Source organism: Schistocerca americana, chromosome 3, assembly GCF_021461395.2.
Source record: "Schistocerca americana isolate TAMUIC-IGC-003095 chromosome 3, iqSchAmer2.1, whole genome shotgun sequence".
NCBI lineage: Eukaryota > Metazoa > Arthropoda > Insecta > Orthoptera > Acrididae > Schistocerca > Schistocerca americana.
In genome coordinates, this window is record NC_060121.1 from 904,558,686 (window position 1) to 904,576,296 (window position 17,611).

The 17,611-nt window shown below is 46.4% G+C and overlaps 1 protein-coding gene and 1 non-coding gene across 2 annotated transcripts in view; one reads left to right on the top strand and one right to left on the bottom strand.

The window, feature by feature from the left end:
- Nucleotides 1-17,611, top strand: part of LOC124606491 — a 286,812-nt gene that overhangs the window by 104,336 nt on the left and 164,865 nt on the right. The gene's annotated exons all lie outside the window — the stretch shown is intronic.
- Nucleotides 16,803-16,879, bottom strand: Trnal-caa. The gene has a single exon. It is a non-coding gene; the product is annotated as a tRNA-Leu (tRNA).

Below are 17,611 nucleotides of genomic sequence, written 5' to 3' on the forward strand. Positions count from 1 at the left end.
AGGGGACTATGCACCAGACTGAACGCTGAAAGGCATAATCAGTCTTAAATGATGATGATGATGATATCATTGACCTCAATTTGCAGTAGGATTTTGGAGATATACTCTACTCGAACATTATGAATCACCTTGAAGAAAATGACTTATTGATACATAACCAACACGATTCAGAAAATATCGTTCTTGTGCAACACAACTAGCTCTTTATTCCCATAAAGCAATGAATGCTGTCGACAAGGGATCTCAGATCGATTCCATATTCCTGGATTTCCGAAAGGCTTTTGATATCGTTCCTTACAAGCGACTATTAATCAAATTGCGTGCATATGGAATATCGTCTCAGTTGTGTGACTGGATTCGTGATTTTTCTCTCAGAGATGTCACAGTCCGTAGTGGTAGACGGTAAATCATCGAGTAGAACAGAAGTGATATTTGGCGTTCCGCAATGTAGTGTCGTAGGCCGTTTGCTGTTCCTGATTTACATAAATGATCTAGGTGATAATCTGAGAAGCCCCCTTATATTGTTTGCAGATGACGCTGTAATTTACCGTCTAGTAAAATCATCAAACGATCAATTCCAATTACAAAATGATCTAGAGAGAATTTCTATATGGTGCAAAAAGTAGCAATTGGCACTAAACAAAGAAAAGTCGTCATCCACATGGGTACTAAAAGAAATCCGATAAATTTTGGGTATACGATAAATCGCACAAATCTAAGGGCTGTCAATTCAACCAAATACCTAGCAATTACAATTACGAGCAACTTAAATTGGAAAGACCACATAGATAATATTGTGGGGAAGGTGAAATAAAGACTGCGCTTTGTTGGCAGAACACCTTGAAGAAGCGATAAACCCACTCAAGAGACAGCTTACATTACACTTGTCCGTCCTCTGCTGGAATACTGCTGCACGATGTGGGATCCTTACCAGGAAGGATTGACGGAGGACATCGAAAAAGTGCAAAGAAGGGGAGCTCGTTTCATGTTATCGCGCAATAGGGGTGAGAGTGTCACTGATATGACACGCGAGTTCGGGTGGCAGTCACTGAAACAAAGGCGGTTTTGTTTGCGGCAAGATCTATTTACTAAATTTCAATCACCAAGTTTCTCTCGCGAATGCGAAAATATTTTGTTGACTCCTACCTACGCAGGGAGAAATGATCATCATAATAAAATAAGATAAATCAGAGCTCGAATGGAAAGATTTAGGTGTTCCTTTTTCCCACGTGCCATTCGAGAGTGGAATGGTAGAGAAGTAATATGAAAATGGTTCGATGAACCCTCTCCCAGGAACTTAAGTGTGAATTGCAGAGTAACCATGTAGATGTAGATGTAGAACCCAGCAGCCACACCTTTGAGTACCCGAACTGATGAGCGAGTGTGTCAACACTACCAACAGAGATGTCCAGTTGCACAGGGAGGTGTCTGTCTGTGATCCGTCCATCACCTCGAATGAGAGTGTCCGCACGTTCGAACATTACAAGAGTCGCAGCTGTGTGCGGCCGGCCAGCACGCTGGAGTTGGGTCAGGTTAGTGCGGCTTTGTTCCGATGATGGCAGACGCTTCGCCCAACCGCTCACCGTGCTTTCGTTCACTATTAGGTCTCAGTAGACATTCCGCAGGCGGCAGTCAGTACCTACATTGCTCTTATTTTCCGCCAAAAGAAACTCATTGACAGATTCCTCTTTTGGACGCACCTCCATTACGGATGACACTTTGAAGGTTACATATAACGGCACCACCTATCGAAACTTGATGAAATTATAGGGGATGAAGCTGGAATATTCCACGATGTCTGATGACAAATTCGGCATTTTTTCGACCCAAACCCAGACACTCGTCCTTTGTTCCAAACAAGTAACACGTTGAAACTTGCTGGCAGATTCAAACTGTGTGCGGCCGAGACTCGAACTCGGGACCTTTGCCTTTCACGGGCAACTGAGCTATCCAAGTACCACTCACGCCCTGTCCTCACAGCTCTACTTCTGCCAGTACCTCGTCTTCTACCTTCCAAACTTTACAGAAGCTCTCCCGCTCTCCGCTGCAGCGTGAAAATCTCATTCTGGAAACGTCCGCCAGGCTGTGGCTAAGCCATGTCTCCGCGCTATCCTTTCTTTCAGGAGTGCTAGTTCTGCACGGTTCGCAGGAGAGCTTCTGTAAAGTTTGGAAGGTAGGAGACGAGGTACTAGCAGAAGTAGAGGTGTGAGGACAGGGCGTGAGTGACACTTGGGTAGCTCAGATGGTAGAGCACTTGCCTGCGAAAGGCAAAGGTCCCGAGTTCGAGTCTCGGTCCGGCACACTGTTTTAATCTCCCCGGAAGTTTCTTATCAGAGCACACTCCGTTGCAGAGTGGAAATCTCGTTCTAGGAACTAACATGCTGCTAATAAATCGTTGCGATACTTTTTTTTATTTATAACAAGGCTTCTTTGATGTAATGTGTTTTAGCAGCTTTGGACTGTCGCTTTCAAACATTCTTCATTCCATTACAAAACTCATGCCTCCATAGATAAATACGTTACGATGTTTAATCATACATTATGTCATCCGCCCCTTCGCAAACCATGAATTGGAAAATGCACCTAGGTATCTTCAAGGCATTTTGAAAAAGTGCGGGTTTTCACGTCGAAAGGGATGCGCTGCGTATACGTGCAGAAGCGGCGAAGTTGTGTCGGCACACTTGCACAATGGCGCACGTGAATGTGACGTTAGGGACGGGGCCCTGGAGGCAGGTCGGCCCGGCCGCCCTCTGGCGTGTCCAGCCAGCTACAAGCGTAATGGCTCCCACGTTTCCACGCGCCGGGCCTGAATGGCTTTCACTCGCACGTCCGCTATTCCCCGTGGTGTGTGCAGGGAATGCGGGCCTGTGTTAGTGCTATTCTGCTTTTAGCAGAGTTATTACGCCGCAACGGCGGGCGGCGTTTTGCCATTTGTCACAGATAATCGAGCTGTGTCCCTTTTTTTTTCCCCAAAGAGCCGCCACGGGGCGCGGGCGTCCACTGCGATACAACGACAGTCGACTGACACTCTGAAATTGTCGAGCAGATACGTAAAAAAGGGCAGCGTACAGCTAACGCCTCGGAGAAAATGTATATTGTGTCTCGGAGAATTTCTGCAAACTGTGGTGTGTGATTTGGTTTTTCTAAAACGAAAAATATGGAAGAAACCTGTTAAAACGAACGATGTTGGATTCGTTGAACTCAATCTTTAGATTCTCGTCTATACCCAGCAAGTTGAGGCGGGCGTAGCGCCGTATACCGATCCTTCCTTGGAGGTGGTTGAGTGGGAGATGTGTCTCAGAGCTAGATAGTGACAGATGGTGACTTTTTTTTTTTTAAATATAGTGTGTAGTGGACTGAAAAGATCATCCTTGATGACTTATTCTTCTAGGATGGGATGTAAGGGTAAAAGGAAAACACTTTATTTATTACACATTCAGTTAGGCTTGGGCACACAATGGGTCCTTTAGCCTGCTGTCTTTGGTGATGTCTATTTCCTGTGGAGGGTGAAATGTGTCAAGGCTGTTATGTGTGACTGCTTCCTCGTGTTATGACAGTTTGCCTATGGGGGGTGAAACGTTATTGACTTTGGTACTCGATACTTGTGCATCTTGCAGGGTTTACCGTTCCTACCGATTGTAATTGTCGAACTTCGTCCCTAAGGGCATCTATCTTGTCGCTTGTTCGTCCGATTCTTGAGTATTGCTCATCAGTATGGGACCCTTACCAGGTTGGATTAATAGAAGAGATAGACATGATCCAGCGAAAAGCAGCGCGATTCGTCATGGGGACATTTAGTCAGCGCGAGAGCGTTACGGAGATGCTGAACAAGCTCCAGTGGCGGACACTTCAAGAAAGGCGTTACGCAATACGGAGAGGTTTATTATCGAAATTACGAGAGAGCACATTCCGGGAAGAGATGGGCAACATATTACTACCGCCCACATATATCTCGCGTAATGATCACAACGAAAAGATCCGAGAAATTAGAGCAAATACGGAGACTTACAAGCAGTCGTTCTTCCCACGCACAATTCGTGAATGGAACAGGGAAGGGGGGATCAGATAGTGGTACAATAAGTACCCTCCGCCACACACCGTAAGGTGGCTCGCGGAGTATAGAAAAAAAAAAAAACTCGTAGAGCCTTGTCATGGACCTTCTCTTGTATAGTGGTCTCGTGGAGTGCGGTGCGGATGTCGACGTTTCTTGTCCACCATGGAGCTCCTGTGATCCATCGATAGCAAATGTTTTGCAGCGCTTGGAGTTTGTTGTAGTTGGAGACGCACGTAGTTCCCCAAGAGGTGGAGCCATACAACATTGTGGGTTCCACCGTTGCCTTATACAATTGGAGTTTAGTCTTAGGGTTGAGATCCTTACTCTTCAGGAACAGAATCAATGACCTGGCCATCTTCTGGGCTGCCGTCTTCTTGTCGTCAATATGCTGCGTAAAGAGTAATTTTTTGTCAAGGTAGACACCGAGATACTTCACTCCCGGCGACCATGGGATAAATTGGTCAGCTATTTGAAGTCTGTCGTTCAGAACTGGTTTCCTCCGTGTGAACGGAAGGGCTGCCGTCTTCGTCGGGTTGATCGTTATCTTATTTTGCAGCGCCCAGCGTTCCATTACAGCAAGTTGCCGTTGCATCCTAGCGATTAGCTGGTCCAAGTGCCATCCAGTTGACAGAAAGGCCGTATCGTCCGCATAAAAACTCGCCGTAACAAGGGGGACTGTTGGGATGTCATTTATATATAAGTTGAAAAGCAGAGGCGAAATGACATAGCCCTGCGGAATTCCTGCGGAGATCAGTTTCATTTCGGAGTTTTTATCGTCGACTCGGACATACAGTTTCCTGTCCTGCAGAAAGCTGTCTATGAGTCTGATGTAACAATCCGCAATAGGGGTAGTGCGATGCAGTTTGACGATAAGGTTGGACCGCCACACCTTATCGTAAGCTTTTTCGATGTCAAGGAAGACATGCTGCTTGTTGTATCCTTCTTGTATCCGTTCGGTGATCCGTAGAAGTTGAAGTTCGGCAGATAACTTGTCCTTGAAACCGAATTGTTTGTGTCGTATAACATCATGCGCTGTAAGCGTGTCATGGAGCCTCTGCAACAGCACTCTCTCGAGCACCTTGCCAAGGGTCGGCAAGAGGCTAATTGGCCGGTAACTGTTGGGTTCTGCTGGGTCTTTACCTGGCTTTGGTATTGGAACTACTCGAGCCGTCTTCCATGCCGTAGGAAAATATCCCTGCAGAAGGCAGCTGTTGAGAATTCGGGTAAGGCGCACAGTTGGCTTCCTGGGCAACTGTTTCAAATCGGTGTTGCTTATGGAGTCGTTGCCCGGCCCATTGTTCCGAGTCTTCCGGATAATTTTACGGATCTCTGCTGGTGTGGTGAGTTGTGGGCGGCTCTGTACAGGCGCAGTACGAAAAGCAGTCCGTTCTGCTGTTCTTGCAGGCGGACGTCGTTCATGGGGGCCGCTGGTGTAGACATCTGTTCTTGGTAAGTCGTAGCATACAGCTCTGCCTGGGCGAGTTCGTCATAGAGGAGGCCATCTGGTCCTCTGATGGCTCGTTTAGGTGGCCGCTGGTGTCGTATGTTCTTGACTACCAGCCATTCGTTCTTGGTTCGAAGTAAGATTTCATCCATCTTCTCTTCCCAGACCTGCTGTCGCCACTCGGCCACTCTTCTGTGCAGTTCTCGTGTTAAGACGTGTGTTTCTCGTAGATCGATCGGGTTTCTATAGCGGAGCCAACGTCGCCTGCTCCTGTTTCTCTGCGTCTTCAGTTCTTGGAGTAGAGGCGGGAACTCGTCGAAAGCTACTATAGGGTAGACCGTGTGAGTAGTTGCCCTCCGTTTGGCTACCTTTACCTTCTGCGTCAAAGTTTGTACCGCGATGTCGATGGCTTCCGGTGTTGAAACGTCCTGCGTCGGGCAGATATTGTTGTCGAGATATGTCCGAAATTGACCCCAGTTCAGAGTTTGTGAGGTTGGGGGCGGAAGGTTGGCCGTTGCGTTTTCCACTATGCTGATAATAGGTCGGTGGTCAGACGAAAGATCGTCGACGGTGCGGAGCTGGAGGTTCATCTCAATATTTTTGATGACAGCAATATCTAGGACGTCTGCTTCTCGCCGATCCACGTAAGGAATCCGTGTGAGCTCTCGTGGGCCATGGACTGTGATGCCCAGTTCTTCTTCCATGGCAATCAAAGTTCGTCCACGAGGGTTCGTACGCCGGGAATCCCACGCGACGTGCTTGCTGTTAAGGTCACCTCCTAGGAAGATTCTGTCAAAATTGGTGAAGATACTCCGTAGGTCGTATGGCACCAGGTTTTTACCGGGGCTGTTGTACGCCACAATGAAAGTGATGTTGCCTGCCGTTACTGCTGTTGCCTCCAGATGTTGGAGGTGTGGTAGTGTTTCATGATGGTGCCGCAGTTCCCTTTTAAGCAGAACTGCGGTCCCTCCACCTCGTTGGCCTTGTCTGTCCGTTCTATACACGTACATGTTACGAAATCTGAGCTCAGTTGTTGGACGAAGATGCGTCTCCGATACAAGCGCGATGTCGATTTTGTGACGTTGTAAAAATTCAGTGAATTCTGTTTTCTTGTGTTTCATTCCGTTGGCGTTCCATATACAGATTTTCAGGTTTCTCGTGGTCCCAGAGCGATCCATCTTAAGGTGTTCCAAAGGCCTTCAATACACTTTCGATTAAAGAAAGTATCCCCACTAGTTGTTGCTGCACGGCGATGAGAAGTTTCGCGACATCAGAGAGCGCTGGAGCTATAGATTGCATCAAATGAGCTGGTGAGACGCAGGTTTCCGGTTCCGGTCGGCGTGGTGATGCTGCGTGGGCGTATGAATAATGCTGGCGGTGCTGTCGAGGTGGAAGTGCTTCAGGAGGAGGCTGTGTTACTGGCTGCCGTGTCGCCGCCGGCTGTTCTTGTGGCGGTTGCTGACGATGGGGCGGAGGGTGTGGCGTCAGTTTGGAGTTCCGTATTACACGAGTCCTCCGTTGAGAGGGCTGCGGGGAAGACCGTTGTGTGTATTTCCTGAGAAGTTGCTGGTACTTCTGGCAGCCACGCCACGTGGCAGGATGGTCATTTTCACAGTTAGCACATTTCGGCGGAGCCCCTCGGGGATCAGTACATGCTGAAAATCGGTGTTGCCCTCCCACATCGAACGCAGCGACCAGGCAAGCTGCATAATTAGCTGTATGTTCGAATAGCTGGCAGTGGCGACATTGAACAGGTCCTTCTTGTCTGTTGTAGGTTTCAATAACGACTTTTAGTATATACAAGGTATTTGATGTCGTAAATCTTGTAGTTTTCCTTTTGGGCTGCCAACGTGACACAGTAAGCATCTTGAGGTCGTAATTCCTTCGTGTTGTCGTCTCGATTTTTTAAACTGGTGGACGTTGATGACAGGGAAACCCTTCTCTATCAGTGCGTCTTTCAGTTCTTCCTCTGTAACTTCGGCAGGTAGACGTCTGACAACCACTTTGAGGTCCTTGTCCTCCGCGGCCTGATGTGTAAAAAAGTGGATGTCATTCGACACAAAGAAATTGATGGCCCGGCGTTGATCATCATAGGAGTCAAAGTGATATTTGATCCTGTCTCGTTGGTAGATGGCCTTAAGACTGCCGTCAATAGTCGCTTTCAGCGCCTTGTTGAGTTCCATGTAATTCTTGGTATGGTAAATACACTCCTGGAAATTGAAATAAGAACACCGTGAATTCATTGTCCCAGGAAGGGGAAACTTTATTGACACATTCCTGGGGTCAGATACATCACATGATCACACTGACAGAACCACAGACACATAGACACAGGCAACAGAGCATGCACAATGTCGGCACTAGTACAGTGTATATCCACCTTTCGCAGCAATGCAGGCTGCTATTCTCCCATGGAGACGATCGTACAGATGCTGGATGTAGTCCTGTGGAACGGCCTGCCATGCCATTTCCACCTGGCGCCTCAGTTGCAGCAGCGTTCGTGCTGGACGTGCAGACCGCGTGAGACGACGCTTCATCCAGTCCCAAACATGCTCAATGGGGGACAGATCCGGAGATCTTGCTGGCCAGGGTAGTTGACTTACACCTTCTAGAGCACGTTGGGTGGCACGGGATACATGCGGACGTGCATTGTCCTGTTGGAACAGCAAGTTCCCTTGCCGGTCTAGGAATGGTAGAACGATGGGTTCGATGACGGTTTGGATGTACCGTGCACTATTCAGTGTCCCCTCGACGATCACCAGTGGTGTACGGCCAGTGTAGGAGATCGCTCCCCACACCATGATGCCGGGTGTTGGCCCTGTGTGCCTCGGTCGTATGCAGTCCTGATTGTGGCGCTCACCTGCACGGCGCCAAACACGCATACGACCATCATTGGCACCAAGGCAGAAGCGACTCTCATCGCTGAAGACGACACGTCTCCATTCGTCCCTCCATTCACGCCTGTCGCGACACCACTGGAGGCGGGCTGCACGATGTTGGGGCGTGAGCGGAAGACGGCCTAACGGTGTGCGGGACCGTAGCCCAGCTTCATGGAGACGGTTGCGAATGGTCCTCGCCGATACCCCAGGAGCAACAGTGTCCCTAATTTGCTGGGAAGTGGCGGTGCGGTCCCCTACGGCACTGCGTAGGATCCTACGGTCTTGGCTTGCATCCGTGCGTCGCTGCGGTCCGGTCCCAGGTCGACGGGCACGTGCACCTTCCGCCGACCACTGGCGACAACATCGATGTACTGTGGAGACCTCACGCCCCACGTGTTGAGCAATTCGGCGGTACGTCCACCCGGCCTCCCGCATGCCCACTATACGCCCTCGCTCAAAGTCCGTCAACTGCACATACGGTTCTCGTCCACGCTGTCGCGGCATGCTACCAGTGTTAAAGACTGCGATGGAGCTCCGTATGCCACGGCAAACTGGCTGACGCTGACGGCGGCGGTGCACAAATGCTGCGCAGCTAGCGCCATTCGACGGCCTACACCGCGGTTCCTGGTGTGTCCGCTGTGCCGTGCGTGTGATCATTGCTTGTACAGCCCTCTCGCAGAGTCCGGAGGAAGTATGGTGGGTCTGACACACCTGTGTCAATGTGTTCTTTTTTCCATTTCCAGGAGTGTAGTAACGGGCGGGACTTTGCATAGTAAGTTCCGACCAGAGCCATCTGTCCCCTCTTTATATGCTTCGAGATTGACAGAACTCGTCTGGTCCATACGTTCTGGAGCATTTGTAGTGTCTTCCGTCGCAGTAGCCGCATAACAGTTGGAAGTTTTCAGTTCTTCTGTACGTTGTCGCTTCCGAGAGTTGTTCTGCTTAGGAGAAGCGTTGAGTCGTTTTCTTTGGCGAACTAGCGTAAAATCGCCCTCTCCGTCGGTGGGCTGCATGGTCCAAACTTCTTCAGAGGAGACTCCCTCCATTTCGTCGTCGTCGTCTGGTGGAGAAAATTGTTCCACGTCGTCTACTTGTTCTTCATGCTGTGAAGGAGGAACTGTACTAGTGCGGTTGTCGTATACTTGCTGACTTTGCAGAATCATGTGTTGCATTTCACGTCTGAGCTCCCGTTGTTGCCGATCGTTCTGTGTGAGCTGATGTCGCTCGTCAGAGGGGTTTGACGTATGTTGTCCTGCGCTCTGCATTCGCGTATCGCTCGTCCTGGTCCTGTCCTCATTATGTTGCCTGTCAGAATCATTTCTCGTTGCAGGGGTCGTCGCCGTTGTATCCGTCCTGTGGGGAGCGGCCGCCGGGACGGCCGGCGGTGCAGGCCCCGGCGCGACCCAGCCGGCTGGCTCGGACGCGCGCGTTCCGTTGTCCGACTTATCGGCATCGAGCGCTCAACTGATTTTATTTTTCTTTATTGTATTTCAATTCCCCATTGGGGCGGGCTGGCAGCAGCATATACGCTGCTCTTCAGCCGAAAGACATAGAACAAACAATAGAAGACATTTAAAAAGAACAAAGGAGAGAATATGGTGAACATAGATGTAAAAAAGGGGGAACATCATGGAAGGCAATAGACAAAAAACGGGGTGACCGTAAAATGGAGATAAAAAACTGTTAAAACTGTTTAAAAGTAGCACACACAAAAAGCCACACACTGTGACAATTAAAAGAACACAAGGCACAGTATGACTGGAGCATAAAAGGTATCGACGGATGGCGTAGCACATAACAAACACTGACGGCGAACCTCAAGGCAGTACACAATTAAAATCACACCTCTTGACGCACAGGAGAAACAGCACTAAACACAGCACTGATGTGGCACACTGACAATGATCAAAACAGAGGATCTGCCAGGCGCAAGGAGATGAGGGAGACTGGAAGAAGGGAGGGAGGGGAAGAGATGGGGGAGATGAGTGGGGGGTCGCGCTGAAGAGGGCCAGGTAGGGAGGGATGTGGGAAGGAAAGAGGCAAGTATGGGGTGCAGGGTCTCAGGGGAGGGGTGGGGGGGGGGGGGAACAAGGCAAGCTTATAGTTGGAAGGAGGGGCAGATGTCACGGCGAAGTTCGTCATCCAGGAGGGGGAGGCGTTGGAAATTGCCCTGATGAAGGAGATGGAGGGTGTGGAGGTGGAGAGAGGGAGGGATACAGCGATAGCGCGGCAACGGGCAGGGGGTGGAGAGGAAGGAGGAAACCAGAGGGTGGGGGGGATCAAGCCTATGGACAATGTAAAGGATGCGGAGATGTTGGAGGAACAGGAGGAGATGGGGGAAGGGGATCAGTTCAGACAGGAGCCGTGTAGGGGAAGGAAGGCGGATACGGAAGGCAAGGTGGAGCGCATGGCGTTCAAGGATTTGGAGGGCCTTGTAGAAGCGGGTGCGCTCAACTGATGGTGACGTGAGACTGGACGCGCACGTAGTTTATGTATCAGCCGATAGAGGGCAATATTGGATAGGGGGCCTGATTTAGTTTCGATTGTGCTCACTAGAGTGCACAAAAGTAATAGAATGTTTTTCATAAACTGTTCTAGTATTTTCATAAAGTGTTATTATGTCTTTTTGTGTAGGTAAAATGTTATAAATGTGTTTTAGCAGTATGAATGATGCGTGAGTAGCATATTAGATAATTATGTCAGTAAAAAGTACTGTCGTTAGGTTTACTATCTTGCGATTGGGTACTGATGAAAAGTGCGGACTGACGTGGGAGAATGTTGTTTTGCTATTGGCTGTTGAGTAAACTGACCAATGGTAAAGCAATATTCTTCGCGCGCCTTTCTCTGCTGGTAGAAAAGACTTAGAGTATTCTAGGGAGGAGTCGGAGCCTAGCCATGAAACAGTTCGGACGTGTGTAGTAGTAGTTCCGATGGAAGTGATAAGTTGCCGGATCTAGCAGTGTTTCATACATCAAAAGTGTTGTAAAGTGACGGCATAATTATTCCGATGGGTGTGTAGAAATTTCGGAATTTTTAAATGAATTTTGTGACGACAAAAGATATAAATTCCGCATGGCGTATTGAGCAGGTCGCTGGTTAAAAACTGTGACTGCATTAGGTACTGACAGTTTTAATATTTGGCGAGCATTCTCAATCAAAAACAATCAGTATTTTTGTAGCTATTACGTTTTCGGGAAATGCAACACCATAAACTTGCTAACGTGAGTGAAAGAAATTGTGAGTGACTGTGTTAAGACTAGCACGGCCTTGGCAGTGATACTTGTTCACAAACCTTTCAGAATATATTGATTAAGGACAAAATTCCCAACCTTTCATTTCGTGTGAAAACTTTCTCCCGAAACGTAGATTAGTGACTTTAATTGCAGCCTGGTTCACGTCGAAGTACAGTAGGTTTCGCTCGGCTTCCATACTGATGATCTGCTGAGACAATGTTCACAGGTAGGTGCAGGTTCGTGGTAAAAAGGGACGGAAGGAACCGCGCCGCCGCAAAGTCAGCGAACGGTGTTTAACTTAATCTAACCAAGACTGCAGAATCGCTTTTACGGATGGAGGAAGAGGGCAAAAGATGACTGTTAGTACACTTCCTTATAAACCTAAACTTATCATGACTATTACTTGAGACTGATATGGGGGGAAATGAGATGTCTGTCCACTCTTCTAGCAGCTTTCTCTGTCGGAATTTTAACACCAAGCTGAGACGTGTCGGCCACAAACGTGTCAACAGTTCTCATAACTTGACACATCAAACTCTCCCAGAAGCCAAAAGGCGAAGAAGATCAGTATATGTTGAGGAACGACGAACATTTACTAGAACTGGACGTATGTCCCCATTGCTTTCATTGTATCAGTGTGTTGGTAGTACAAGTTCAGTTCTTCTCTTAGCAGGCCTCGGTAAAGAATTTCAAACGAAACTGTGTAGGGTATTTGAAGTAAAACATCTTGAACCTTCAGCTGTACATATACAACTTTATTTCTCAACCGGTTTTACTTATTACAAACGTCATCACTGGAGGGAAACCTGCCGGCCGCAGTGGCCGAGCGGTTCTAGGCGCTTCAGTCCGGAACCGCGTGACAGCTACGGTCGCAGGTTCGAATCCTGCCTCGGGCATGGATATGTGTGATCTCCTTAAGTTAGTTAGGGTTAAGTAGTTCTAAGTTCTAGGCGAGTGATGACCTCAGATGTTAAGTCCCATAGTGCTCAGAGCCATTTGAACCATTTAAGGAAAACCTTTAAAGTGAAAAATCAAAACGACCTTAACATCAAGTAGGACGTCATCGTATGTTCCTTATAAATAAATATATTAATTTCTTACAAACAGTAAAACTGAATCGGAATGAAGTCATTTATACTGTTTTTATGCATTTCATCATGGCAGTTATTTTTATGGAACATATGATCACGTCCTATTTGATGTTAACGACATTTTTCTTTTTTGTTGTACAGCTTTTCCTCCAGTAATGAAGATTGTAATAAGTGAAACCTGTTGAGAAATAAAGTTGCACATATACAGTGGAAAGCTCAAAATGCTTTACATCAAATATCTGACAGCTGTATCTTTGATTCTGTGGTTGCACATTCAAGTCTCTGACCAGAGAGGTTTGCAGAGTTGTAGAAACTTTTTCCGCTGAAGTCGGTAAGAACAAAATAGCGATAAAATCACGTGAGGCGGGAAACACTTCCATATTGACTGTATTCGTGGATGGAAGAAAGAGCAGCTGGTCTGCACAGGTAAACTTTGGTCCAGCATGAGGCGCTGGTTGTTTCCTCCATTACGAGTTATAAGTGCTATTTAATAAATCGCAGAAGTGTTTTTATCATCGATGTCATATAGATTCCGATTTAATTACGTGAACTGAGGTCTTTTCTCTGCACAATGAACAGGTCAGTCTATTTACATTGTAAAAGTTTCCAAAATATTTTTATCTGTTTTTTAAAACAACTATATGCTGCTTGGTGATTTCGCGTATATTCCGATTTCATTAACTGTGTTTATGCTACTTCCTTTGTACTTCGCTCCTCGTAGCTGCAGGCCCGCGTGTTTAAGCTGTGAACGTTGCTGAGCTGCTTTCACTCATTGTTTAAATTTTCGTGGGAATATTTTTTTTTATTTCAGGGAGATTACAATTTTTTCAAGTGAACTTGTATCAATTTTCTGTGTGCTTTGATCCATGTGACACATTTCCGTTGGGCTATGTTAAGGTACGAGGGAAACACAGTTTGTCTCGCATGCATCCCTTTTATTCAGCACCAGACATAGAGTCGTTTCTCCAAGCTATTCCACTCGAACAGAACTTACAATCGACTACCACGTATCATTCCTCTGTCCACTTCATAAATGTGTATTCTTTTACTGCGGAAATGCCATGCTCTCTCTCTACGTATGTAGAGTGTCCCAGGAGTAATGGTTGGTATTCAGGAATATGAAGGAACAATAAGTCGATATACTAACGTATAGTAAGCATGGCAACACAACGCGTACCTTACGAGCTATGAGCACTTCTTCATCTTCGATACTGTGGAACAAATGTTTTCTCTTGCAAACTCTTTGCTTTCCATATTTTGAGAGGTCGTAGAATGGAAGAAAATAAGAAAAAATGTCCAATAAACAGCAGCTTTCAAATGCAAACCTTTAGAATTACGAGCACTTGTTCATCATCTTTACTGTGAAGTATATCTCTTCTACTGAACAAGTGCTCATATCTCTTAAGATGTGCATTTTACAGCCTATGTTTACAAGACAGTTTTTTTTCTAGTTTTGGCCTATATTACCTCTTTCCAAAATATGCAAAGCAGAGAGCATGCAGTAGAAGAGATGTGTTTCTCACTATCGAAGGTGCAGAAGTGCTCGTAGTTCAAAGGCTCTGAGCACTATGAGACTTAACTTCTAAGGTCATCATTCCCCTAGAACTTACAACTACTTAAACCTAACTAACCTAAGGACATCACACACATCCATGCCCGAGCCAGGATTCGAACCTGCGACCGTAGCAGTCGCGCGGTTCCGGACTGCGCACCTAGAACCGCGAGACCACCGCGGCCGGCTGCTCGTAGTTCTTAAGGTATGTATTTTAGAGCCCATGTTTACTAGATTTTTTTTTTGGTTCGATTGATCCACTTCTGCCATAGCCCTGAATACTGATCATACCTCCTGGGACACCCCGTGATTTTATTACTGATGATGTGTTTCCTTTCGTCTGAAAGACTCTAATAATGTGTCTGGTATACTGAATCGGAAATTCAAGGTACGGGACTTCAGTTCCCCGTCCAATAAATTTCATTATTCTTTTACTCAACCTAAGTCATCCGCCCAACAAGAATTAATTAAAACTGAGTTGCTAAAGGCTCGCGTACTATTTCTGCGTATGAGGGCGACGGTCTGCAAAATATTCAAGCGACCTCTTGCATAATATGGGACTCTTGCCAGAATTTTGCAATAAGTAACGACCCCAAGATCATATTTCTTGCAGAGCCTTTATTTACGTGGCACACGTCGCGTTTGCTGTACCGTATATCACCGGAGATTGTTGAGATTGTTGTGACGCTCTCGCGAGGACAGAAGGAATCCGTCACGAATCACGCAGTTCCACTCTAAACCCTGTGGATTACCTTGGTACAAACTCACTGCATCTCATTCTCGCATTTGCCATACCCACAGCTATGTGTATGTGGTAAACTCACACAAACCCTCTCCAGCTGCATACGCCAAATTATTTTTCGGCTGTGTCTTGAGTCCAATAATTGAGAAGATGTAATCAAACAATATCGAAAACTTCAACTTATTTTTGTGCGTGACGTCACATACATTCGTATTGTCAGCAACTAGTTTCGGCGCTGCTGTTCGACTTGTTCTACATTCCTAATTTTCGGACTACATCTGATTAATCTTTCCGAATTGTACTTGTTCAAATGAAAATAGCTGCTTGTGCCATCTTCAATAACTCACAATACAGTTTTACCTATGTGAATAGCTACACGATACCTGCACAATCCGATCTGCCTTTCAATTTCTTTTTGCTATAAATTACAGGTTATTTTCGCCGGCTGTACTAGCCATAGTACGTAAAAAAAAATCCATACAGTTAGTCGGTTCACGGTTTGTACGCCGGCATTTCAGTATCAGTGACGTCCAGGAGAGGTTTTGGTCGTACAGTCCTCCTTCCAGAGTTCGGTGATTCGTAGGAACCCGTCGCTGGAAACTAGATCATAAAAGTTTTTGGCAGTCAGAGAGTCGCTCTAGACTCTGATGTGCTCAAATAACCGCCGCCTAGTGGTTTCCATATCGTGGAGAATATGGTCAGAGGTCACGAAAGAATGTTGGAAGATGTGTTGCCGCGAACTAGATGCAGGGGCACACGTGAAACACACGCAGTCGTGATTAGATGCATGGGCAAACGGAATACCTGATATCTGATATTACAAGCAGTACTAGTCTTTTATAAATCTTCAGCTAGTATCAGTTTAGCGTGTCATGCTATCAAAATATTGACACCAATTGTTGACAGGAGACTGAAAATACTGGTAAGATCCGACCTCGGGGAGGATCAGTTTGGTTTAGGAGAAACGCAGGAACACTCGAAGCAATACCGACCCTATGACGGGTCAGAAGACGCTTTAAAGAAAGGCAAACCTACGCTCATAGATTTTGTACATTTAGAGACAACTTTTGAAAATGTCGACTGGAATACACTCTTCGTAATTCTGACGGTAGTAAAAATAAATTCCGGGAATGAACGGTGATTTACAGTTTGTACGTAAACCATCTGTATTTATAAGAGCGAAGGATGTGAAAGTGAAGCGGTGCTTTAGAAGATAGTAAGACAGTTTTGTAGCTATCTCCAACGTTATTCAGTTCGTATGTAGAGCGATCAGTAAAGGAAACAAAGAAGAAAAGTAAAATGAATTACAGTTCAAGGAGAAGAAATAGAAACTTTGGGATTACCTATGACTTTGTAATCTGTCATAGACAGCAAATCACTCGAAGAGCAGTTGAATGGACTGAGTAGTCACTTGAAAACAATTACAACATTAACGCAACAAAAGCAAAACGGGGGCACCGGAATGTAGCCAAATTTTCTCAACTGACGTTGAGAAAATTATATTAGGATACGAGAAATTATATGTTGTATATGAGGTTTGCTGTTTGGTCAACAAAATAACTGATAATGGCCAAAATACACTGACTATAGCACGGAAAGAATTTCTGAAAAAGAGAATTTTGTTAACATCTAATGTCAATAGACGTTAGAAAATCATTTCGAAGGGTGTTTGTTTCCAGTATATCCTTCAACGGAATGAAACATGTACGATAAGGAGGATAAGAAGAGAATAAATGCTTTTCAAATGTAGTCTTACAAAGCAGTGCTGAAGATTAGCCGGGTATGAAACTTACTGGCAGATTAAAACTGCGTGCCGGACCGAGACTCGAACTCGGGACCTTTGCCTTTTGCGGGCAAGTGCTCTACCAACTGAGCTACCCAAGCACGAGAGCAAAGTGAAAATCTCATTCTGGATTAGAGGGGTAGATCGAATAATAAATGAGAAGGCACAAGACAGAACCAAAACAGATGCATTAAGATATATTCACTACGTCACAACCGCTTCCGTTCAGTGAACTCATCAGGTGACCCGCAGTTGAACAAAACAAAAATTAGGCCAAAAGCTAAAGTAACTTACATGTAATAAATGATATGCAATCCTCAATTACAAGTAAGAAGGCCCACTCATGTAACCTTGATGACTGCACGACACAAAGCATTACGTCTCTTCCTGGACTGTTGATGACTGGAAACATGTTACCTGATCGGACGAGTCTCGTTTCAAATTGTATCGAGCGGATGGACGTGTACGGGTTTGGAGACAACCTTTTGAATCCATAGACCCTGCATGTCAGCAGGGTAGTCTGCGAGCTGGCGGAGGTTCTGTAATGATGTGGGGCGTGTGCAGTTATATGGGCTCCTGAAACGTATAGATACGCTCTGACACGTGACATCTACGTAAGCATCCTGTGTGATCACCAGCATCCATTAATATCCATTGTGCATTCCGAGGGACTTGGGCAATACCAGCATGACAATGCGACACCCCACACGTCCAGAATTGTTACAGAGAGGCTCCAGGAACACTCCTCTGACTTTACACACTGCCGCTGGCCATCAAACTCCCAAGATGTGGACATTATTGAGCATATCTGGAATGCCTTGCAACGTGATGTT